We start from the raw sequence: 26,452 nt of genomic DNA on the forward strand, positions 1-26,452 counted from the left end.
ACACGTCTCCCGTTCACACGGTTGATCATACTCTGGGATCCACATGCATGTTTTAGCTGAAGGAAGAATACCTTAAACCTGGGTAGTTGAAACCCGTGGAATGGGTTCCATGCAATATGACTTCAAAGGGTCTTCATTTGCTCACCAAACCTCTCCAATCCTATCACTGCTGCGTTTATGCCCCTGTACACACGCTTGATTCTCTTTCGGAGACATAGCAATCCATAGGTTTTAAGATACTTACTAGTCAGGTACATTCTTAGGCGTTTAATATGCGGTGTTGAGTCCATCTCGTTGAGCAAGGAGTAGATCTTGTCTATTCCATATTTGGCTTAAGGAACTTTATCTGTGCTCATTTCAATCTCTGGTTTTATGCAGCACCCCAACTCACCTTTCCCCTTAAGCAAGCAGAAGTTGGTTTTCTAAATTTGAGACCCTGTTCTGTTTTGGAATTCAGTTCCTGTGTAGCCAAGTTTACATTCCGTGTATTAGTGATATCTTATGATGTTTCGTTTGCTGTGCGACTTATTTCAGTTAGAATCATCGTACCTGAATCCACTCATTATGCTGCTACGGGCATGATGACATAGATTTCATTGCTGAGTGATACTGCATTGTACGTAAGTACCACAAGTTCTTTATCCATTTTTCACTTTCTGTGATATTGAACTTGTACGGTAAATGAGGCTCTTGTAAACAGAGGCGTCCCAAACATTGGGGTGGCTGTGTCTTTTTGATTTTAAATTCCCTAAACTATAGGACCATAAGTGGAAGTGCCCTAGGCTCTGTTGCTTTGTTTTTTAGATGTTTCAGGAAACACCATACACTTCTCCCGAGTGTCTGTTGGCAATTTACATCCCGCCCATCAGCATAACAAGGCTCCCAGTTCTCCATGGCCTGTCCTGCCTTTCTGGATTTTACACTTTTTTCAGATGGCCCTTTTGACTGCGGGGAAGTGAGACTTCATTGTAGTGCAGATTTCCTTTGCAAGCTTGCTTGGTTGGCCAAAAAGTGCGTATGCATTTTTTCCTGAATATATTCAGGAAAAAACGCATACGCCCTTTTTGGCCAAGTGCATCATTGTGGACGTTCTGCCTCTTTTCCTATGCTTTCAATGCAATTCCAGTCTACCTCCTGAAATTGGTTTCCTGCAATTCTGCCCCGCTTTCAAGTCCTCTTGGCAGTCTTACTTCAGTATATTTTTGGACGATAGCTGTCATTTATAACTCTGCAGATTTGTGAATTACAGTGCCCCTGAGCTCCTTTCTTCAACTCGCTTTCTTGTGACCTGGCCGCAACACCGCAGGATGGCTTCAGGCCCTAATCTGGTTCTGGCACGGCATGCTGAGCCTTTGGTTAATTCCTCTTCCTGGTGGGAAATGAGAGTTAAATTTGCCCGTCCAGACACCTCCAGCTAGTCTCTCATTGGTTCTCGCTATTCCTGTTCATCTTCCGCAGAAATTGCAAACTGGGCCAAACAGGAGGTTATAGGGACTGTCTCTCTAAGTCGCTAGAGTGTTAGTAAAGCGTCTGGAATGTTGCACCCGAGTACCAGGGGAGGAAAACTGAGACATATTTGAACACGTCTCCCGTTCACACGGTTGATCATACTCTGGGTTCCACATGCATGTTTTAGCTGAAGGAAGAATACCTTAAACCTGGAGAGTTGAGACCCGTGGAATGGGTACCATGCAATATGACTTCAAAGGGTCTTCATTTGCTCACCGAACCTCTCCAATCCTATCACTGCTGCGTTTATGCCCCTGTACACACGCTTGATTCTCTTTTGGAGACATAGCAATCCATAGGTTTTAAGATACTTACTAGTCAGGTACATTCTTAGGCGTTTAATATGTGGTGTTGAGTCCATTTCGTTGAGCAAGGAGTAGCTCTTGTCTATTCCATATTTGGCTTAAGGAATTTTATCTGTGCTCATTTCAATCTCTGGTTTTATGCAGCACCCCAACTCACCTTTCCCCTTGAGCAAGCATAAGTTGGTTTTCAAAATTTGAGACCCTGTTCTGTTTTGGAATTCAGTTCCTGTGTAGCCAAGTTTACATTCCGTGTATTAGTGATATCTTATGATGTTTCTTTTTCTGTGTGACTTATTTCAGTTAGAATCATCATACCTGAATCCACTCATTGTGCTGCTAAGAGCCTGATGACATAGATTTCATTGCTGAGTGATATTGCTTTGTAAGTAAATACCACAACATCTTTATCCATTTTTCACTTTCTGCGATGTTGAACTTGTACTGTAAACAAGGTTCTTGTAAACAGAGGCGTCCCAAACTTTGGGGTGGTTGTGTCTTTTTGATTTTAATTTCCCTAAGCTATAGGACCATAAGTGGAAGTGCCCTAGGCTCTGTTGCTTTGTTTTTTAGATGTTTCAGGAAACACCATACACTCCTCCCGAGTGTCTGTTGGCAATTTACATCCTGCCCATCAGCATAACAAGGCTCACAGTTCTCCATGGCCTGTCCTGCCTTTCTGGATTTTACACTTTTATCAGATGGCCCTTTTGACCGGGGGGAAGTGAGACTTCATTGTAGTGCAGATTTCCTTTGCAAGTTTACTTGGTTGGCCAAAAAGGGCGTATGCGTTTTTTCCTGAATATATTCAGGAAAAAACGCATACGCCCTTTTTGGCCAAGTGCATCATTGTGGACGTTCTGCCTCTTTTCCTATGCTTTCAATGCAATTCCAGTCTACCTCCTGAAATCGGTTTCCTGCAATTCTGCCCCGCTTTCAAGTCCTCTTGGCAGCCTTACTTCAGTCTATTTTTGGACGATAGCTGTCATTTATAACTCTGCAGGTTTGTGAATTGCAGTGCTCCTGAGCTCCTTTCTTCAACTCGCTTTCTTGTGACCTGGCCGCAACACCGCAGGATGGCTTCAGGCCCTAATCTGGTTCCAGCATGGCACGCTGAGCCTTTGGTTAATTCCTCTTCCTGGTGGGAAATGAGAGTTAAATTTGCCCGTCCAGACACCTCCAGCTAGTCTCTCATTGGTTCTTGCTATTCCTGTTCATCTTCCGCAGAAATTGCAAACTGGGCCAAACAGGAGGTTAAAGGGACTGACTCTCCAAGTCGGGAGAGTGTTAGTAAAGCGTCTGGAATGTTGCACCCGAGTACCAGGGGAGGAAAACTGAGACATATTTGAACAAGTCTCCCGATCACATGGTTGATCATACTCTAGGTTCCACATGCATGTTTTAGCTGAAGGAAGAATACCTTAAACCTGGGTAGTTGAAACCCGTGGAATGGGTACCATGCAATATGACTTCAAAGGGTCTTCATTTGCTCACCGAACCTCTCCAATCCTATCACTGCTGCGTTTATGTCCCTGTACACATGCTTGATTCTCTTTCGGAGACATAGCAATCCATAGGTTTTAAGATACTTACTAGTCAGGTACATTCTTAGGCGTTTAATATGCAGTGTTGAGTCCATTTCGTTGAGCAAGGAGTAGCTCTTGTCTATTCCATATTTGGCTTAAGGAACTTTATCTGTGCTCATTTCAATCTCTGGTTTTATGCAGCACCCCAACTCACCTTTCCCCTTAAGCAAGCATAAGTTGGTTTTCTAAATTTGAGACCCTGTTCTGTTTTGGAATTCAGTTCCTGTGTAGCCAAGTTTACATTCCGTGTATTAGTGATATCTTATGATGTTTCTTTTTCTGTGTGACTTATTTCAGTTAGAATCATCGTACCTTAATCCACTCATTATGCTGCTACGGGCCTGATGACATAGATTTCATTGCTGAGTGATACTGCATTGTACGTAAGTACCACAAGTTCTTTATCCATTTTTCACTTTCTGTGATATTGAACTTGTACGGTAAATGAGGTTCTTCTAAACAGAGGCGTCCCAAACTTTGGGGTGGCTGTGTCTTTTTGATTTTAATTTCCCTAAGCTATAGGACCATAAGTGGAAGTGCCCTAGGCTCTGTTGCTTTGTTTTTTAGATGTTTCAGGAAACACCATACACTTCTCCCGAGTGTCTGTTGGCAATTTACATCCCGCCCATCAGCATAACAAGGCTCCCAGTTCTCCATGGCCTGTCCTGCCTTTCTGGATTTTACACTTTTTTCAGATTGCCCTTTTGACCGGGGGGAAGTGAGACTTCATTGTAGTGCAGATTTTCTTTGCAAGCTTGCTTGGTTGGCCAAAAAGGGCGTATGCGTTTTTTCCTGAATATATTCAGGAAAAAACGCATACGCCCTTTTTGGCCAAGTGCATCATTGTGGACGTTCTGCCTCTTTTCCTATGCTTTCAATGCAATTCCAGTCTACCTCCTGAAATCGGTTTCCTGCCATTCTGCCCCGCTTTCAAGTCCTCTTGGCAGCCTTACTTCAGTATATTTTTGGACGATATCTGTCATTTATAACTCTGCAGGTTTGTGAATTACAGTGCCCCTGAGCTCCTTTCCTCAACTCGCTTTCTTTTGAGCTGGCCGCAATACCACAGGATGGCTTCAGGCCCTAATGTGGTTCCGGCACGGCACGCTGAGCCTTTGGTTAATTCCTCTTCCTGGTGGGAAATGAGAGTTAAATTTGCCCGTCCAGACACCTCCAGCTAGTCTCTCATTGGTTCTCCCTATTCCTGTTCATCTTCCGCAGAAATTGCAAACTGGGCCAAACAGGAGGTTAAAGGCGCTGACTCTCCAAGTCGGGAGAGTGTTAGTAAAGCCTCTGGAATGTTGCACCCGAGTACCAGGGGAGGAAAACTGAGACATATTGGAACACGTCTCCCGATCACACGGTTGATCATATTCTGGGTTCCACATGCATGTTTTAGCTGAAGGAAGAATACCTTAAACCTGGAGAGTTGAGACCCGTGGAATGGGTACCATGCAATATGACTTCAAAGGGTCTTCATTTGCTCACCGAACCTCTCCAATCCTATCACTGCTGCGTTTATGCCCCTGTACACACGCTTGATTCTCTTTTGGAGACATAGCAATCCATAGGTTTTAAGATACTTACTAGTCAGGTACATTCTTAGGCGTTTAATATGCGGTGTTGAGTCCATTTCATTGAGCAAGGAGTAGATCTTGTCTATTCCATATTTGGCTTAAGGAACTTTATCTGTGCTCATTTCAATCTCTGGTTTTATGCAGCACCCCAACTCACCTTTCCCCTTAAGCAAGCAGAAGTTGGTTTTCTAAATTTGAGACCCTGTTCTGTTTTGGAATTCAGTTCCTGTGTAGCCAAGTTTACATTCCGTGTATTAGTGATATCTTATGATGTTTCTTTTTCTGTGTGACTTATTTCAGTTAGAATCATCGTACCTGAATCCACTCATTATGCTGCTACGGGCCTGATGACATAGATTTCATTGCTGAGTGATACTGCATTGTACGTAAGTACCACAAGTTCTTTATCCATTTTTCACTTTCTGTGATATTGAACTTGTACGGTAAATGAGGTTCTTGTAAACAGAGGCGTCCCAAACATTGGGGTGGCTGTGTCTTTTTGATTTTAATTTCCCTAAGCTATAGGACCATAAGTGGAAGTGCCCTAGGCTCTGTTGCTTTGTTTTTTAGATGTTTCAGGAAACACCATACACTTCTCCTGAGTGTCTGTTGGCAATTTACATCCCGCCCATCAGCATAACAAGGCTCCTAGTTCTCCATGGCCTGTCCTGCCTTTCTGGATTTTACACTTTTTTCAGATGGCCCTTTTGACTGCGGGGAAGTGAGACTTCATTGTAGTGCAGATTTCCTTTGCAAGCTTGCTTGGTTGGCCAAAAAGGGCGTATGCGTTTTTTCCTGAATATATTCAGGAAAAAACGCATACGCCCTTTTTTGCCAAGTGCATCATTGTGGACGTTCTGCCTCTTTTCCTATGCTTTCAATGCAATTCCAGTCTACCTCCTGAAATCGGTTTCCTGCAATTCTGCCCCGCTTTCAAGTCCTCTTGGCAGCCTTACTTCAGTATATTTTTGGACGATAGCTGTCATTTATAACTCTGCAGGTTTGTGAATTACACTGCCCCTGAGCTCCTTTCTTCAACTCGCTTTCTTGTGACCTGGCCGCAACACCGCAGGATGGCTTCAGGCCCTAATGTGGATCCGGCACGGCATGCTGAGCCTTTGGTTATTTCCTCTTCCTGGTGGGAAATGAGAGTTAAATTTGCCCGTCCAGACACCTCCAGCTAGTCTCTCATTGGTTCTCCCTATTCCTGTTCATCTTCCGCAGAAATTGCAAACTGGGCCAAACAGGAGGTTAAAGGCGCTGACTCTCCAAGAGGGGAGAGTGTTAGTAAAGCATCTGGAATGTTGCACCCGAGTAGCAGGGGAGGAAAACTGAGACAAATTTAAACACGTCTCCCGTTCACACGGTTGATCATACTCTGGGTTCCACATGCATGTTTTAGCTGAAGGAAGAATACCTTAAACCCGGAGAGTTGAGACCCGTGGAATGGGTACCATGCAATATGACTTCAAAGGGTCTTCATTTGCTCACCGAACCTCTCCAATCCTATCACTGCTGTGTTTATGCCCCTGTACACACGCTTGATTCTCTTATCGAGACATAGCAATCCATAGGTTTTAAGATACTTACTAGTCAGGTACATTCTTAGGCGTTTAATATGTGGTGTTGAGTCCATTTCGTTGAGCAAGGAGTAGCTCTTGTCTATTACATATTTGGCTTAAGGAACTTTATCTGTGCTCATTTCAATCTCTGGTTTTATGCAGCACCCCAACTCACCTTTCCCCTTAAGCAAGCATAAGTTGGTTTTCTAAATTTGAGACCCTGTTCTGTTTTGGAATTCAGGTCCTGTATAGCCCAGTTTACATTCCGTGTATTAGTGATACCTTATGATGTTTCTTTTTCTGTGTGACTTATTTCAGTTAGAATCATCGTACCTGAATCCACTCATTATGCTGCTACGGGCCTGATGACATAGATTTCATTGCTGAGTGATACTGCATTGTACGTAAGTACCACAAGTTCTTTATCCATTTTTCACTTTCTGTGATATTGAACTGGTACGGTAAACGAGGTTCTTGTAAACAGAGGTGTCCCAACTTTGGGGTGGCTGTGTCTTTTTGATTTTAATTTCCCTAAGCTATAGGACCATAAGTGGAAGTGCCCTAGGCTCTGTTGCTTTGTTTTTTAGATGTTTCAGGAAACACCATACACTTCCCCCGAGTGTCTGTTGGCAATTTACATCCCGCCCATCAGCATAACAAGGCTCCCAGTTCTCCATGGCCTGTCCTGCCTTTCTGGATTTTACACTTTTTTCAGATGGCCCTTTTGACCGGGGGGAAGTGAGACTTCATTGTAGTGCAGATTTCCTTTGCAAGCTTGCTTGGTTGGCCAAAAAGGGCGTATGCGTTTTTTCCTGAATATATTCAGGAAAAAACGCATACGCCCTTTTTGGCCAAGTGCATCATTGTGGACGTTCTGCCTCTTTTCCTATGCTTTCAATGCAATTCCAGTCTACCTCTTGAAATCGGTTTCCTGCAATTCTGCCCCGCTTTCAAGTCCTCTTGGCAGCCTTACTTCAGTCTATTTTTGGACGATAGCTGTCATTTATAACTCTGCAGGTTTGTGAATTACAGTGCCCCTGAGCTCCTTTCTTCAACTCGCTTTCTTGTGACCTGGCCGCAACACCGCAGGATGGCTTCAGGCCCTAATCTGGTTCCGGCACGGCACGCTGAGCCTTTGGTTATTTCCTCTTCCTGGTGGGAAATGAGTGTTAAATTTGCCCGTCCAGACACCTCCAGCTAGTCTCTCATTGGTTCTCCCTATTCCTGTTCATCTTCCGCAGAAATTGCAAACTGGGCCAAACAGGAGGTTAAAGGCGCTGACTCTCCAAGTGGGGAGAGTGTTAGTAAAGCATCTGGAATGTTGCACCCGAGTACCAGGGGAGGAAAACTGAGACATATTTGAACATGTCTCCCGTTCACATGGTTGATCATACTCTGGGTTCCACATGCATGATTTAGCTGAAGGAAGAATACCTTAAACCTGGAGAGTTGAGACCCGTGGAATGGGTACCATGCAATATGACTTCAAAGGGTCTTCATTTGCTCACCGAACCTCTCCAATCCTATCACTGCTGCGTTTATGCCCCTGTACACACGCTTGATTCTCTTTTGGAGACATAGCAATCCATAGGTTTTAAGATACTTACTACTCAGGTACATTCTTAGGCGTTTAATATGGGGTGTTGAGTCCATTTCGTTGAGCAAGGAGTAGCTCTTGTCTATTCCATATTTGGCTTAAGGAACTTTATCTGAGCTCATTTCAATCTCTGGTTTTATGCAGCACCCCAACTCACCTTTCCCCTTAAGCAAGCATAAGTTGGTTTTCTAAATTTGAGACCCTGTTCTGTTTTGGAATTCAGGTCCTGTATAGCCCAGTTTACATTCTGTGTATTAGTGATATCTTATGATGTTTCTTTTTCTGTGTGACTTATTTCAGTTAGAATCATCATACCTGAATCCACTCATTGTGCTGCTAAGGGCCTGATGACATAGATTTCATTGGTGAGTGATATTGCTTTGTAAGTAAATACCACAACTTCTTTATCCATTTTTCACTTTCTGTGATGTTGAACTTGTACTGTAAACGAGGTTCTTGTAAACAGAGGCGTCCCAAACTTTGGGGTGGCTGTGTCTTTTTTATTTTAATTTCCCTAAGCTATAGGACCATAAGTGGAAGTGCCCTAGGCTCTGTTGCTTTGTTTTTTAGATGTTTCAGGAAACACCATACACTTCTCCCGAGTGTCTGTTGGCAATTTACATCCCGCCCATCAGCATAACAAGGCTCCCAGTTCTCCATGGCCTGTCCTGCCTTTCTGGATTTTACACTTTTTTCAGATTGCCCTTTTGACCAGGGGGAAGTGAGACTTCATTGTAGTGCAGATTTCCTTTGCAAGCTTGCTTGGTTGGCCAAAAAGGGCGTATGCGTTTTTTCCTGAATATATTCAGGAAAAAACGCATACGCCCTTTTTGGCCAAGTGCATCATTGTGGACGTTCTGCCTCTTTTCCTATGCTTTCAATGCAATTCCAGTCTACCTCCTGAAATCGGTTTCCTGCAATTCTGCCCCGCTTTCAAGTCCTCTTGGCAGCCTAACTTCAGTATATTTTTGGACGATAGCTGTCATTTATAACTCTACAGGTTTGTGAATTACAGTGCCCCTGAGCTCCTTTCTTCAACTCGCTTTCTTTTGAGGTGGCCGCAACACCGCAGGATGGCTTCAGGCCCTAATCTGGTTCCGGCACGGCACGCTGAGCCTTTGGTTATTTCCTCTTCCTGGTGGGAAATGAGAGTTAAATTTGCCCGTCCAGACACCTCCAGCTAGTCTCTCATTGGTTCTCCCTATTCCTGTTCATCTTCCGCAGAAATTGCAAACTGGGCCAAACAGGAGGTTAAAGGGACTGACTCTCCAAGTCGGGAGAGTGTTAGTAAAGCGTCTGGAATGTTGCACCCGAGTACCAGGGTACGAAAACTGAGACATATTTGAACACGTCTCCCGATCACATGGTTGATCATACTCTGGGTTCCACATGCATGTTTTAGCTGAAGGAAGAATACCTTAAACCTGGAGAGTTGAGACCCGTGGAATGGGTACCATGCAATATGACTTCAAAGGGTCTTCATTTGCTCACCGAACCTCTCCAATCCTATCACTGCTGCGTTTATGCCCCTGTACACACGCTTGATTCTCTTTCGGAGACATAGCAATCCATAGGTTTTAAGATACTTACTAGTCAGGTACATTCTTAGGCGTTTAATATGTGGTGTTGAGTCCATTTCGTTGAGCAAGGAGTAGCTCTTGTCTATTCCATATTTGGCTTAAGGAACTTTATCTGTGCTCATTTCAATCTCTGGTTTTATGCAGCACCCCAACTCACCTTTCCCCTTGAGCAAGCATAAGTTGGTTTTCTAAATTTGAGACCCTGTTCTGTTTTGGAATTCAGTTCCTGTGTAGCCAAGTTTACATTCCGTGTATTAGTGATATCTTATGATGTTTCTTTTTCTGTGTGACTTATTTCAGTTAGAATCATCATACCTGAATCCACTCATTGTGCTGCTAAGAGCCTGATGACATAGATTTCATTGCTGAGTGATATTGCTTTGTAAGTAAATACCACAACATCTTTATCCATTTTTCACTTTCTGCGATGTTGAACTTGTACTGTAAACAAGGTTCTTGTAAACAGAGGCGTCCCAAACTTTGGGGTGGTTGTGTCTTTTTGATTTTAATTTCCCTAAGCTATAGGACCATAAGTGGAAGTGCCCTAGGCTCTGTTGCTTTGTTTTTTAGATGTTTCAGGAAACACCATACACTCCTCCCGAGTGTCTGTTGGCAATTTACATCCTGCCCATCAGCATAACAAGGCTCACAGTTCTCCATGGCCTGTCCTGCCTTTCTGGATTTTACACTTTTATCAGATGGCCCTTTTGACCGGGGGGAAGTGAGACTTCATTGTAGTGCAGATTTCCTTTGCAAGCTTGCTTGGTTGGCCAAAAAGGGCGTATGCGTTTTTTCCTGAATATATTCAGGAAAAAACGCATACGCCCTTTTTGGCCAAGTGCATCATTGTGGACGTTCTGCCTCTTTTCCTATGCTTTCAATGCAATTCCAGTCTACCTCTTGAAATCGGTTTCCTGCAATTCTGCCCCGCTTTCAAGTCCTCTTGGCAGCCTTACTTCAGTCTATTTTTGGACGATAGCTGTCATTTATAACTCTGCAGGTTTGTGAATTACAGTGCCCCTGAGCTCCTTTCTTCAACTCGCTTTCTTGTGACCTGGCCGCAACACCGCAGGATGGCTTCAGGCCCTAATCTGGTTCCGGCACGGCACGCTGAGCCTTTGGTTATTTCCTCTTCCTGGTGGGAAATGAGTGTTAAATTTGCCCGTCCAGACACCTCCAGCTAGTCTCTCATTGGTTCTCCCTATTCCTGTTCATCTTCCGCAGAAATTGCAAACTGGGCCAAACAGGAGGTTAAAGGCGCTGACTCTCCAAGTGGGGAGAGTGTTAGTAAAGCATCTGGAATGTTGCACCCGAGTACCAGGGGAGGAAAACTGAGACATATTTGAACATGTCTCCCGTTCACATGGTTGATCATACTCTGGGTTCCACATGCATGATTTAGCTGAAGGAAGAATACCTTAAACCTGGAGAGTTGAGACCCGTGGAATGGGTACCATGCAATATGACTTCAAAGGGTCTTCATTTGCTCACCGAACCTCTCCAATCCTATCACTGCTGCGTTTATGCCCCTGTACACACGCTTGATTCTCTTTCGGAGACATAGCAATCCATAGGTTTTAAGATACTTACTAGTCAGGTACATTCTTAGGCGTTTAATATGTGGTGTTGAGTCCATTTCGTTGAGCAAGGAGTAGCTCTTGTCTATTCCATATTTGGCTTAAGGAACTTTATCTGTGCTCATTTCAATCTCTGGTTTTATGCAGCACCCCAACTCACCTTTCCCCTTGAGCAAGCATAAGTTGGTTTTCTAAATTTGAGACCCTGTTCTGTTTTGGAATTCAGTTCCTGTGTAGCCAAGTTTACATTCCGTGTATTAGTGATATCTTATGATGTTTCTTTTTCTGTGTGACTTATTTCAGTTAGAATCATCATACCTGAATCCACTCATTGTGCTGCTAAGAGCCTGATGACATAGATTTCATTGCTGAGTGATATTGCTTTGTAAGTAAATACCACAACATCTTTATCCATTTTTCACTTTCTGCGATGTTGAACTTGTACTGTAAACAAGGTTCTTGTAAACAGAGGCGTCCCAAACTTTGGGGTGGTTGTGTCTTTTTGATTTTAATTTCCCTAAGCTATAGGACCATAAGTGGAAGTGCCCTAGGCTCTGTTGCTTTGTTTTTTAGATGTTTCAGGAAACACCATACACTCCTCCCGAGTGTCTGTTGGCAATTTACATCCTGCCCATCAGCATAACAAGGCTCACAGTTCTCCATGGCCTGTCCTGCCTTTCTGGATTTTACACTTTTATCAGATGGCCCTTTTGACCGGGGGGAAGTGAGACTTCATTGTAGTGCAGATTTCCTTTGCAAGTTTACTTGGTTGGCCAAAAAGGGCGTATGCGTTTTTTCCTGAATATATTCAGGAAAAAACGCATACGCCCTTTTTGGCCAAGTGCATCATTGTGGACGTTCTGCCTCTTTTCCTATGCTTTCAATGCAATTCCAGTCTACCTCCTGAAATCGGATTCCTGCAATTCTGCCCCGCTTTCAAGTCCTCTTGGCAGCCTTACTTCAGTATATTTTTGGACGATAGCTGTCATTTATAACTCTGCAGGTTTGTGAATTGCAGTGCTCCTGAGCTCCTTTCTTCAACTCGCTTTCTTGTGACCTGGCCGCAACACCGCAGGATGGCTTCAGGCCCTAATCTGGTTCCAGCATGGCACGCTGAGCCTTTGGTTAATTCCTCTTCCTGGTGGGAAATGAGAGTTAAATTTGCCCGTCCAGACACCTCCAGCTAGTCTCTCATTGGTTCTTGCTATTCCTGTTCATCTTCCGCAGAAATTGCAAACTGGGCCAAACAGGAGGTTAAAGGGACTGACTCTCCAAGTCGGGAGAGTGTTAGTAAAGCGTCTGGAATGTTGCACCCGAGTACCAGGGGAGGAAAACTGAGACATATTTGAACACGTCTCCCGATCACATGGTTGATCATACTCTAGGTTCCACATGCATGTTTTAGCTGAAGGAAGAATACCTTAAACCTGGGTAGTTGAAACCCGTGGAATGGGTACCATGCAATATGACTTCAAAGGGTCTTCATTTGCTCACCGAACCTCTCCAATCCTATCACTGCTGCGTTTATGTCCCTGTACACATGCTTGATTCTCTTTCGGAGACATAGCAATCCATAGGTTTTAAGATACTTACTAGTCAGGTACATTCTTAGGCGTTTAATATGCAGTGTTGAGTCCATTTCGTTGAGCAAGGAGTAGCTCTTGTCTATTCCATATTTGGCTTAAGGAACTTTATCTGTGCTCATTTCAATCTCTGGTTTTATGCAGCACCCCAACTCACCTTTCCCCTTAAGCAAGCATAAGTTGGTTTTCTAAATTTGAGACCCTGTTCTGTTTTGGAATTCAGTTCCTGTGTAGCCAAGTTTACATTCCATGTATTAGTGATATCTTATGATGTTTCTTTTTCTGTGTGACTTATTTCAGTTAGAATCATCGTACCTTAATCCACTCATTATGCTGCTACGGGCCTGATGACATAGATTTCATTGCTGAGTGATACTGCATTGTACGTAAGTACCACAAGTTCTTTATCCATTTTTCACTTTCTGTGATATTGAACTTGTACGGTAAATGAGGTTCTTCTAAACAGAGGCGTCCCAAACTTTGGGGTGGCTGTGTCTTTTTGATTTTAATTTCCCTAAGCTATAGGACCATAAGTGGAAGTGCCCTAGGCTCTGTTGCTTTGTTTTTCAGATGTTTCAGGAAACACCATACACTTCTCCCGAGTGTCTGTTGGCAATTTACATCCCGCCCATCAGCATAACAAGGCTCCCAGTTCTCCATGGCCTGTCCTGCCTTTCTGGATTTTACACTTTTTTCAGATTGCCCTTTTGACCGGGGGGAAGTGAGACTTCATTGTAGTGCAGATTTTCTTTGCAAGCTTGCTTGGTTGGCCAAAAAGGGCGTATGCGTTTTTTCCTGAATATATTCAGGAAAAAACGCATACGCCCTTTTTGGCCAAGTGCATCATTGTGGACGTTCTGCCTCTTTTCCTATGCTTTCAATGCAATTCCAGTCTACCTCCTGAAATCGGTTTCCTGCAATTCTGCCCCGCTTTCAAGTCCTCTTGGCAGCCTTACTTCAGTATATTTTTGGACGATATCTGTCATTTATAACTCTGCAGGTTTGTGAATTACAGTGCCCCTGAGCTCCTTTCCTCAACTCGCTTTCTTTTGAGCTGGCCGCAATACCACAGGATGGCTTCAGGCCCTAATGTGGTTCCGGCACGGCACGCTGAGCCTTTGGTTAATTCCTCTTCCTGGTGGGAAATGAGAGTTAAATTTGCCCGTCCAGACACCTCCAGCTAGTCTCTCATTGGTTCTCCCTATTCCTGTTCATCTTCCGCAGAAATTGCAAACTGGGCCAAACAGGAGGTTAAAGGCGCTGACTCTCCAAGTCGGGAGAGTGTTAGTAAAGCCTCTGGAATGTTGCACCCGAGTACCAGGGGAGGAAAACTGAGACATATTGGAACACGTCTCCCGATCACACGGTTGATCATATTCTGGGTTCCACATGCATGTTTTAGCTGAAGGAAGAATACCTTAAACCTGGAGAGTTGAGACCCGTGGAATGGGTACCATGCAATATGACTTCAAAGGGTCTTCATTTGCTCACCGAACCTCTCCAATCCTATCACTGCTGCGTTTATGCCCCTGTACACATGCTTGATTCTCTTTCAGAGACATAGCAATCCATAGGTTTTAAGATACTTACTAGTCAGGTACATTCTTAGGCGTTTAATTTGGGGTTTTGAGTCCATTTCGTTGAGCAAGGAGTAGCTCTTGTCTATTCCATATTTGGCTTAAGGAACTTTATCTGTGCTCATTTCAATCTCTGGTTTTATGCAGCACCCCAACTCACCTTTCCCCTTAAGCAAGCATAAGTTGGTTTTCTAAATTTGAGACCCTGTTCTGTTTTGGAATTCAGTTCCTTTGTAGCCAAGTTTACATTCCGTGTATTAGTGATATCTTATGATGTTTCTTTTTCTGTGTGACTTATTTCAGTTAGAATCATCGTACCTGAATCCACTCATTATGCTGCTACGGGCCTGATGACATAGATTTCATTGCTGAGTGATACTGCATTGTACGTAAGTACCACAAGTTCTTTATCCATTTTTCACTTTCTGTGATATTGAACTTGTATGGTAAACAAGGTTCTTGTAAACAGAGGCGTCCCAAACTTTGGGGTGGCTGTGTCTTTTTGATTTTAATTTCCCTAAGCTATAGGACCATAAGTGGAAGTGCCCTAGGCTCTGTTGCTTTGTTTTTTAGATGTTTCAGGAAACACCATACACTTCTCCGGAGTGTCTGTTGGCAATTTACATCCCGCCCATCAGCATAACAAGGCTCCCAGTTCTCCATGGCCTGTCCTGCCTTTCTGGATTTTACACTTTTTTCAGATGGCCCTTTTGACTGCGGGGAAGTGAGACTTCATTGTAGTGCAGATTTCCTTTGCAAGCTTGCTTGGTTGGCCAAAAAGGGCGTATGCGTTTTTTCCTGAATATATTCAGGAAAAAACGCATACGCCCTTTTTGGCCAAGTGCATCATTGTGGACGTTCTGCCTCTTTTCCTATGCTTTCAATGCAATTCCAGTCTACCTCCTGAAATCGGTTTCCTGCAATTCTGCCCCGCTTTCAAGTCCTCTTGGCAGCCTAACTTCAGTATATTTTTGGACGATAGCTGTCATTTATAACTCTACAGGTTTGTGAATTACAGTGCCCCTGAGCTCCTTTCTTCAACTCGCTTTCTTTTGAGGTGGCTGCAACACCGCAGGATGGCTTCAGGCCCTAATCTGGTTCCGGCACGGCACGCTGAGCCTTTGGTTATTTCCTCTTCCTGGTGGGAAATGAGAGTTAAATTTGCCCGTCCAGACACCTCCAGCTAGTCTCTCATTGGTTCTCCCTATTCCTGTTCATCTTCCGCAGAAATTGCAAACTGGGCCAAACAGGAGGTTAAAGGGACTGACTCTCCAAGTCGGGAGAGTGTTAGTAAAGCGTCTGGAATGTTGCACCCGAGTACCAGGGTACGAAAACTGAGACATATTTGAACACGTCTCCCGATCACATGGTTGATCATACTCTGGGTTCCACATGCATGTTTTAGCTGAAGGAAGAATACCTTAAACCTGGAGAGTTGAGACCCGTGGAATGGGTACCATGCAATATGACTTCAAAGGGTCTTCATTTGCTCACCGAACCTCTCCAATCCTATCACTGCTGCGTTTATGCCCCTGTACACACGCTTGATTCTCTTTCGGAGACATAGCAATCCATAGGTTTTAAGATACTTACTAGTCAGGTACATTCTTAGGCGTTTAATATGTGGTGTTGAGTCCATTTCGTTGAGCAAGGAGTAGCTCTTGTCTATTCCATATTTGGCTTAAGGAACTTTATCTGTGCTCATTTCAATCTCTGGTTTTATGCAGCACCCCAACTCACCTTTCCCCTTGAGCAAGCATAAGTTGGTTTTCTAAATTTGAGACCCTGTTCTGTTTTGGAATTCAGTTCCTGTGTAGCCAAGTTTACATTCCGTGTATTAGTGATATCTTATGATGTTTCTTTTTCTGTGTGACTTATTTCAGTTAGAATCATCATACCTGAATCCACTCATTGTGCTGCTAAGAGCCTGATGACATAGATTTCATTGCTGAGTGATATTGCTTTGTAAGTAAATACCACAACATCTTTATCCATTTTTCACTTTCTGCGATGTTGAACTTGTACTGTAAACAAGGTTCTTGTAAACAGAGGCGTCCCAAACTTTGGGGTGGTTGTGTCTTTTTGATTTTAATTTCCCTAAGCTATAGGACCATAAGTGGAAGTGCCCTAGGCTCTGTTGCTTTGTTTTTTAGATGTTTCAGGAAACACCATACACTCCTCCCGAGTGTCTGTTGGCAATTTACATCCTGCCCATCAGCATAACAAGGCTCACAGTTCTCCATGGCCTGTCCTGCCTTTCTGGATTTTACACTTTTATCAGATGGCCCTTTTGACCGGGGGGAAGTGAGACTTCATTGTAGTGCAGATTTCCTTTGCAAGTTTACTTGGTTGGCCAAAAAGGGCGTATGCGTTTTTTCCTGAATATATTCAGGAAAAAACGCATACGCCCTTTTTGGCCAAGTGCATCATTGTGGACGTTCTGCCTCTTTTCCTATGCTTTCAATGCAATTCCAGTCTACCTCCTGAAATCGGTTTCCTGCAATTCTGCCCCGCTTTCAAGTCCTCTTGGCAGCCTTACTTCAGTATATTTTTGGACGATAGCTGTCATTTATAACTCTGCAGGTTTGTGAATTGCAGTGCTCCTGAGCTCCTTTCTTCAACTCGCTTTCTTGTGACCTGGCCGCAACACCGCAGGATGGCTTCAGGCCCTAATCTGGTTCCAGCATGGCACGCTGAGCCTTTGGTTAATTCCTCTTCCTGGTGGGAAATGAGAGTTAAATTTGCCCGTCCAGACACCTCCAGCTAGTCTCTCATTGGTTCTTGCTATTCCTGTTCATCTTCCGCAGAAATTGCAAACTGGGCCAAACAGGAGGTTAAAGGGACTGACTCTCCAAGTCGGGAGAGTGTTAGTAAAGCGTCTGGAATGTTGCACCCGAGTACCAGGGGAGGAAAACTGAGACATATTTGAACACGTCTCCCGATCACATGGTTGATCATACTCTAGGTTCCACATGCATGTTTTAGCTGAAGGAAGAATACCTTAAACCTGGGTAGTTGAAACCCGTGGAATGGGTACCATGCAATATGACTTCAAAGGGTCTTCATTTGCTCACCGAACCTCTCCAATCCTATCACTGCTGCGTTTATGTCCCTGTACACATGCTTGATTCTCTTTCGGAGACATAGCAATCCATAGGTTTTAAGATACTTACTAGTCAGGTACATTCTTAGGCGTTTAATATGCAGTGTTGAGTCCATTTCGTTGAGCAAGGAGTAGCTCTTGTCTATTCCATATTTGGCTTAAGGAACTTTATCTGTGCTCATTTCAATCTCTGGTTTTATGCAGCACCCCAACTCACCTTTCCCCTTAAGCAAGCATAAGTTGGTTTTCTAAATTTGAGACCCTGTTCTGTTTTGGAATTCAGTTCCTGTGTAGCCAAGTTTACATTCCATGTATTAGTGATATCTTATGATGTTTCTTTTTCTGTGTGACTTATTTCAGTTAGAATCATCGTACCTTAATCCACTCATTATGCTGCTACGGGCCTGATGACATAGATTTCATTGCTGAGTGATACTGCATTGTACGTAAGTACCACAAGTTCTTTATCCATTTTTCACTTTCTGTGATATTGAACTTGTACGGTAAATGAGGTTCTTCTAAACAGAGGCGTCCCAAACTTTGGGGTGGCTGTGTCTTTTTGATTTTAATTTCCCTAAGCTATAGGACCATAAGTGGAAGTGCCCTAGGCTCTGTTGCTTTGTTTTTCAGATGTTTCAGGAAACACCATACACTTCTCCCGAGTGTCTGTTGGCAATTTACATCCCGCCCATCAGCATAACAAGGCTCCCAGTTCTCCATGGCCTGTCCTGCCTTTCTGGATTTTACACTTTTTTCAGATTGCCCTTTTGACCGGGGGGAAGTGAGACTTCATTGTAGTGCAGATTTCCTTTGCAAGCTTGCTTGGTTGGCCAAAAAGGGCGTATGCGTTTTTTCCTGAATATATTCAGGAAAAAACGCATACGCCCTTTTTGGCCAAGTGCATCATTGTGGACGTTCTGCCTCTTTTCCTATGCTTTCAATGCAATTCCAGTCTACCTCTTGAAATCGGTTTCCTGCAATTCTGCCCCGCTTTCAAGTCCTCTTGGCAGCCTTACTTCAGTCTATTTTTGGACGATAGCTGTCATTTATAACTCTGCAGGTTTGTGAATTACAGTGCCCCTGAGCTCCTTTCTTCAACTCGCTTTCTTGTGACCTGGCCGCAACACCGCAGGATGGCTTCAGGCCCTAATCTGGTTCCGGCACGGCACGCTGAGCCTTTGGTTATTTCTTCTTCCTGGTGGGAAATGAGTGTTAAATTTGCCCGTCCAGACACCTCCAGCTAGTCTCTCATTGGTTCTCCCTATTCCTGTTCATCTTCCGCAGAAATTGCAAACTGGGCCAAACAGGAGGTTAAAGGCGCTGACTCTCCAAGTGGGGAGAGTGTTAGTAAAGCATCTGGAATGTTGCACCCGAGTACCAGGGGAGGAAAACTGAGACATATTTGAACATGTCTCCCGTTCACATGGTTGATCATACTCTGGGTTCCACATGCATGATTTAGCTGAAGGAAGAATACCTTAAACCTGGAGAGTTGAGACCCGTGGAATGGGTACCATGCAATATGACTTCAAAGGGTCTTCATTTGCTCACCGAACCTCTCCAATCCTATCACTGCTGCGTTTATGCCCCTGTACACACGCTTGATTCTCTTTTGGAGACATAGCAATCCATAGGTTTTAAGATACTTACTACTCAGGTACATTCTTAGGCGTTTAATATGGGGTGTTGAGTCCATTTCGTTGAGCAAGGAGTAGCTCTTGTCTATTCCATATTTGGCTTAAGGAACTTTATCTGAGCTCATTTCAATCTCTGGTTTTATGCAGCACCCCAACTCACCTTTCCCCTTAAGCAAGCATAAGTTGGTTTTCTAAATTTGAGACCCTGTTCTGTTTTGGAATTCAGGTCCTGTATAGCCCAGTTTACATTCTGTGTATTAGTGATATCTTATGATGTTTCTTTTTCTGTGTGACTTATTTCAGTTAGAATCATCATACCTGAATCCACTCATTGTGCTGCTAAGGGCCTGATGACATAGATTTCATTGGTGAGTGATATTGCTTTGTAAGTAAATACCACAACTTCTTTATCCATTTTTCACTTTCTGTGATGTTGAACTTGTACTGTAAACGAGGTTCTTGTAAACAGAGGCGTCCCAAACTTTGGGGTGGCTGTGTCTTTTTTATTTTAATTTCCCTAAGCTATAGGACCATAAGTGGAAGTGCCCTAGGCTCTGTTGCTTTGTTTTTTAGATGTTTCAGGAAACACCATACACTTCTCCCAAGTGTCTGTTGGCAATTTACATCCCGCCCATCAGCATAACAAGGCTCCCAGTTCTCCATGGCCTGTCCTGCCTTTCTGGATTTTACACTTTTTTCAGATTGCCCTTTTGACCAGGGGGAAGTGAGACTTCATTGTAGTGCAGATTTCCTTTGCAAGCTTGCTTGGTTGGCCAAAAAGTGCGTATGCGTTTTTTCCTGAATATATTCAGGAAAAAACGCATACGCCCTTTTTGGCCAAGTGCATCATTGTGGACGTTCTGCCTCTTTTCCTATGCTTTCAATGCAATTCCAGTCTACCTCCTGAAATCGGTTTCCTGCAATTCTGCCCCGCTTTCAAGTCCTCTTGGCAGCCTAACTTCAGTATATTTTTGGACGATAGCTGTCATTTATAACTCTACAGGTTTGTGAATTACAGTGCCCCTGAGCTCCTTTCTTCAACTCGCTTTCTTTTGAGGTGGCCGCAACACCGCAGGATGGCTTCAGGCCCTAATCTGGTTCCGGCACGGCACGCTGAGCCTTTGGTTATTTCCTCTTCCTGGTGGGAAATGAGAGTTAAATTTGCCCGTCCAGACACCTCCAGCTAGTCTCTCATTGGTTCTCCCTATTCCTGTTCATCTTCCGCAGAAATTGCAAACTGGGCCAAACAGGAGGTTAAAGGGACTGACTCTCCAAGTCGGGAGAGTGTTAGTAAAGCGTCTGGAATGTTGCACCCGAGTACCAGGGTACGAAAACTGAGACATATTTGAACACGTCTCCCGATCACATGGTTGATCATACTCTGGGTTCCACATGCATGTTTTAGCTGAAGGAAGAATACCTTAAACCTGGAGAGTTGAGACCCGTGGAATGGGTACCATGCAATATGACTTCAAAGGGTCTTCATTTGCTCACCGAACCTCTCCAATCCTATCACTGCTGCGTTTATGCCCCTGTACACACGCTTGATTCTCTTTCGGAGACATAGCAATCCATAGGTTTTAAGATACTTACTAGTCAGGTACATTCTTAGGCGTTTAATATGTGGTGTTGAGTCCATTTCGTTGAGCAAGGAGTAGCTCTTGTCTATTCCATATTTGGCTTAAGGAACTTTATCTGTGCTCATTTCAATCTCTGGTTTTATGCAGCACCCCAACTCACCTTTCCCCTTGAGCAAGCATAAGTTGGTTTTCTAAATTTGAGACCCTGTTCTGTTTTGGAATTCAGTTCCTGTGTAGCCAAGTTTACATTCCGTGTATTAGTGATATCTTATGATGTTTCTTTTTCTGTGTGACTTATTTCAGTTAGAATCATCATACCTGAATCCACTCATTGTGCTGCTAAGAGCCTGATGACATAGATTTCATTGCTGAGTGATATTGCTTTGTAAGTAAATACCACAACATCTTTATCCATTTTTCACTTTCTGCGATGTTGAACTTGTACTGTAAACAAGGTTCTTGTAAACAGAGGCGTCCCAAACTTTGGGGTGGTTGTGTCTTTTTGATTTTAATTTCCCTAAGCTATAGGACCATAAGTGGAAGTGCCCTAGGCTCTGTTGCTTTGTTTTTTAGATGTTTCAGGAAACACCATACACTCCTCCCGAGTGTCTGTTGGCAATTTACATCCTGCCCATCAGCATAACAAGGCTCACAGTTCTCCATGGCCTGTCCTGCCTTTCTGGATTTTACACTTTTATCAGATGGCCCTTTTGACCGGGGGGAAGTGAGACTTCATTGTAGTGCAGATTTCCTTTGCAAGTTTACTTGGTTGGCCAAAAAGGGCGTATGCGTTTTTTCCTGAATATATTCAGGAAAAAACGCATACGCCCTTTTTGGCCAAGTGCATCATTGTGGACGTTCTGCCTCTTTTCCTATGCTTTCAATGCAATTCCAGTCTACCTCCTGAAATCGGTTTCCTGCAATTCTGCCCCGCTTTCAAGTCCTCTTGGCAGCCTTACTTCAGTATATTTTTGGACGATAGCTGTCATTTATAACTCTGCAGGTTTGTGAATTGCAGTGCTCCTGAGCTCCTTTCTTCAACTCGCTTTCTTGTGACCTGGCCGCAACACCGCAGGATGGCTTCAGGCCCTAATCTGGTTCCAGCATGGCACGCTAAGCCTTTGGTTAATTCCTCTTCCTGGTGGGAAATGAGAGTTAAATTTGCCCGTCCAGACACCTCCAGCTAGTCTCTCATTGGTTCTTGCTATTCCTGTTCATCTTCCGCAGAAATTGCAAACTGGGCCAAACAGGAGGTTAAAGGGACTGACTCTCCAAGTCGGGAGAGTGTTAGTAAAGCGTCTGGAATGTTGCACCCGAGTACCAGGGGAGGAAAACTGAGACATATTTGAACACGTCTCCCGATCACATGGTTGATCATACTCTAGGTTCCACATGCATGTTTTAGCTGAAGGAAGAATACCTTAAACCTGGGTAGTTGAAACCCGTGGAATGGGTACCATGCAATATGACTTCAAAGGGTCTTCATTTGCTCACCGAACCTCTCCAATCCTATCACTGCTGCGTTTATGCCCCTGTACACATGCTTGATTCTCTTTCGGAGACATAGCAATCCATAGGTTTTAAGATACTTACTAGTCAGGTACATTCTTAGGCGTTTAATATGCAGTGTTGAGTCCATTTCGTTGAGCAAGGAGTAGCTCTTGTCTATTCCATATTTGGCTTAAGGAACTTTATCTGTGCTCATTTCAATCTCTGGTTTTATGCAGCACCCCAACTCACCTTTCCCCTTAAGCAAGCATAAGTTGGTTTTCTAAATTTGAGACCCTGTTCTGTTTTGGAATTCAGTTCCTGTGTAGCCAAGTTTACATTCCATGTATTAGTGATATCTTATGATGTTTCTTTTTCTGTGTGACTTATTTCAGTTAGAATCATCGTACCTTAATCCACTCATTATGCTGCTACGGGCCTGATGACATAGATTTCATTGCTGAGTGATACTGCATTGTACGTAAGTACCACAAGTTCTTTATCCATTTTTCACTTTCTGTGATATTGAACTTGTACGGTAAATGAGGTTCTTCTAAACAGAGGCGTCCCAAACTTTGGGGTGGCTGTGTCTTTTTGATTTTAATTTCCCTAAGCTATAGGACCATAAGTGGAAGTGCCCTAGGCTCTGTTGCTTTGTTTTTCAGATGTTTCAGGAAACACCATACACTTCTCCCGAGTGTCTGTTGGCAATTTACATCCCGCCCATCAGCATAACAAGGCTCCCAGTTCTCCATGGCCTGTCCTGCCTTTCTGGATTTTACACTTTTTTCAGATTGCCCTTTTGACCGGGGGGAAGTGAGACTTCATTGTAGTGCAGATTTTCTTTGCAAGCTTGCTTGGTTGGCCAAAAAGGGCGTATGCGTTTTTTCCTGAATATATTCAGGAAAAAACGCATACGCCCTTTTTGGCCAAGTGCATCATTGTGGACGTTCTGCCTCTTTTCCTATGCTTTCAATGCAATTCCAGTCTACCTCCTGAAATCGGTTTCCTGCCATTCTGCCCCGCTTTCAAGTCCTCTTGGCAGCCTTACTTCAGTATATTTTTGGACGATATCTGTCATTTATAACTCTGCAGGTTTGTGAATTACAGTGCCCCTGAGCTCCTTTCCTCAACTCGCTTTCTTTTGAGCTGGCCGCAATACCACAGGATGGCTTCAGGCCCTAATGTGGTTCCGGCACGGCACGCTGAGCCTTTGGTTAATTCCTCTTCCTGGTGGGAAATGAGAGTTAAATTTGCCCGTCCAGACACCTCCAGCTAGTCTCTCATTGGTTCTCCCTATTCCTGTTCATCTTCCGCAGAAATTGCAAACTGGGCCAAACAGGAGGTTAAAGGCGCTGACTCTCCAAGTCGGGAGAGTGTTAGTAAAGCCTCTGGAATGTTGCACCCGAGTACCAGGGGAGGAAAACTGAGACATATTGGAACACTTCTCCCGATCACACGGTTGATCATATTCTGGGTTCCACATGCATGTTTTAGCTGAAGGAAGAATACCTTAAACCTGGAGAGTTGAGACCCGTGGAATGGGTACCATGCAATATGACTTCAAAGGGTCTTCATTTGCTCACCGAACCTCTCCAATCCTATCACTGCTGCGTTTATGCCCCTGTACACATGCTTGATTCTCTTTCAGAGACATAGCAATCCATAGGTTTTAAGATACTTACTAGTCAGGTACATTCTTAGGCGTTTAATTTGGGGTTTTGAGTCCATTTCGTTGAGCAAGGAGTAGCTCTTGTCTATTCCATATTTGGCTTAAGGAACTTTATCTGTGCTCATTTCAATCTCTGGTTTTATGCAGCACCCCAACTCACCTTTCCCCTTAAGCAAGCATAAGTTGGTTTTCTAAATTTGAGACCCTGTTCTGTTTTGGAATTCAGTTCCTTTGTAGCCAAGTTTACATTCCGTGTATTAGTGATATCTTATGATGTTTCTTTTTCTGTGTGACTTATTTCAGTTAGAATCATCGTACCTGAATCCACTCATTATGCTGCTACGGGCCTGATGACATAGATTTCATTGCTGAGTGATACTGCATTGTACGTAAGTACCACAAGTTCTTTATCCATTTTTCACTTTCTGTGATATTGAACTTGTACGGTAAACAAGGTTCTTGTAAACAGAGGCGTCCCAAACTTTGGGGTGGCTGTGTCTTTTTGATTTTAATTTCCCTAAGCTATAGGACCATAAGTGGAAGTGCCCTAGGCTCTGTTGCTTTGTTTTTTAGATGTTTCAGGAAACACCATACACTTCTCCGGAGTGTCTGTTGGCAATTTACATCCCGCCCATCAGCATAACAAGGCTCCCAGTTCTCCATGGCCTGTCCTGCCTTTCTGGATTTTACACTTTTTTCAGATGGCCCTTTTGATTGGGGGGAAGTGAGACTTCATTGTAGTGCAGATTTCCTTTGCAAGCTTGCTTGGTTGGCCAAAAAGGGCGTATGCGTTTTTTCCTGAATATATTCAGGAAAAAACGCATACGCCCTTTTTGGCCAAGTGCATCATTGTGGACGTTCTGCCTCTTTTCCTATGCTTTCAATGCAATTCCAGTCTACCTCCTGAAATCGGTTTCCTGCAATTCTGCCCCGCTTTCAAGTCCTCTTGGCAGCCTAACTTCAGTATATTTTTGGACGATAGCTGTCATTTATAACTCTACAGGTTTGTGAATTACAGTGCCCCTGAGCTCCTTTCTTCAACTCGCTTTCTTTTGAGGTGGCCGCAACACCGCAGGATGGCTTCAGGCCCTAATCTGGTTCCGGCACGGCACGCTGAGCCTTTGGTTATTTCCTCTTCCTGGTGGGAAATGAGAGTTAAATTTGCCCGTCCAGACACCTCCAGCTAGTCTCTCATTGGTTCTCCCTATTCCTGTTCATCTTCCGCAGAAATTGCAAACTGGGCCAAACAGGAGGTTAAAGGGACTGACTCTCCAAGTCGGGAGAGTGTTAGTAAAGCGTCTGGAATGTTGCACCCGAGTACCAGGGTACGAAAACTGAGACATATTTGAACACGTCTCCCGATCACATGGTTGATCATACTCTGGGTTCCACATGCATGTTTTAGCTGAAGGAAGAATACCTTAAACCTGGAGAGTTGAGACCCGTGGAATGGGTACCATGCAATATGACTTCAAAGGGTCTTCATTTGCTCACCGAACCTCTCCAATCCTATCACTGCTGCGTTTATGCCCCTGTACACACACTTGATTCTCTTTCGGAGACATAGCAATCCATAGGTTTTAAGATACTTACTAGTCAGGTACATTCTTAGGCGTTTAATATGTGGTGTTGAGTCCATTTCGTTGAGCAAGGAGTAGCTCTTGTCTATTCCATATTTGGCTTAAGGAACTTTATCTGTGCTCATTTCAATCTCTGGTTTTATGCAGCACCCCAACTCACCTTTCCCCTTGAGCAAGCATAAGTTGGTTTTCTAAATTTGAGACCCTGTTCTGTTTTGGAATTCAGTTCCTGTGTAGCCAAGTTTACATTCCGTGTATTAGTGATATCTTATGATGTTTCTTTTTCTGTGTGACTTATTTCAGTTAGAATCATCATACCTGAATCCACTCATTGTGCTGCTAAGAGCCTGATGACATAGATTTCATTGCTGAGTGATATTGCTTTGTAAGTAAATACCACAACATCTTTATCCATTTTTCACTTTCTGCGATGTTGAACTTGTACTGTAAACAAGGTTCTTGTAAACAGAGGCGTCCCAAACTTTGGGGTGGTTGTGTCTTTTTGATTTTAATTTCCCTAAGCTATAGGACCATAAGTGGAAGTGCCCTAGGCTCTGTTGCTTTGTTTTTTAGATGTTTCAGGAAACACCATACACTCCTCCCGAGTGTCTGTTGGCGATTTACATCCTGCCCATCAGCATAACAAGGCTCACAGTTCTCCATGGCCTGTCCTGCCTTTCTGGATTTTACACTTTTATCAGATGGCCCTTTTGACCGGGGGGAAGTGAGACTTCATTGTAGTGCAGATTTCCTTTGCAAGTTTACTTGGTTGGCCAAAAAGGGCGTATGCGTTTTTTCCTGAATATATTCAGGAAAAAACGCATACGCCCTTTTTGGCCAAGTGCATCATTGTGGACGTTCTGCCTCTTTTCCTATGCTTTCAATGCAATTCCAGTCTACCTCCTGAAATCGGTTTCCTGCAATTCTGCCCCGCTTTCAAGT

The sequence above is a fragment of the Delphinus delphis genome, unplaced genomic scaffold (genome assembly GCF_949987515.2).
Source record: "Delphinus delphis unplaced genomic scaffold, mDelDel1.2 scaffold_48, whole genome shotgun sequence".
In the NCBI taxonomy this organism is placed as follows: Eukaryota; Metazoa; Chordata; class Mammalia; order Artiodactyla; family Delphinidae; genus Delphinus; species Delphinus delphis.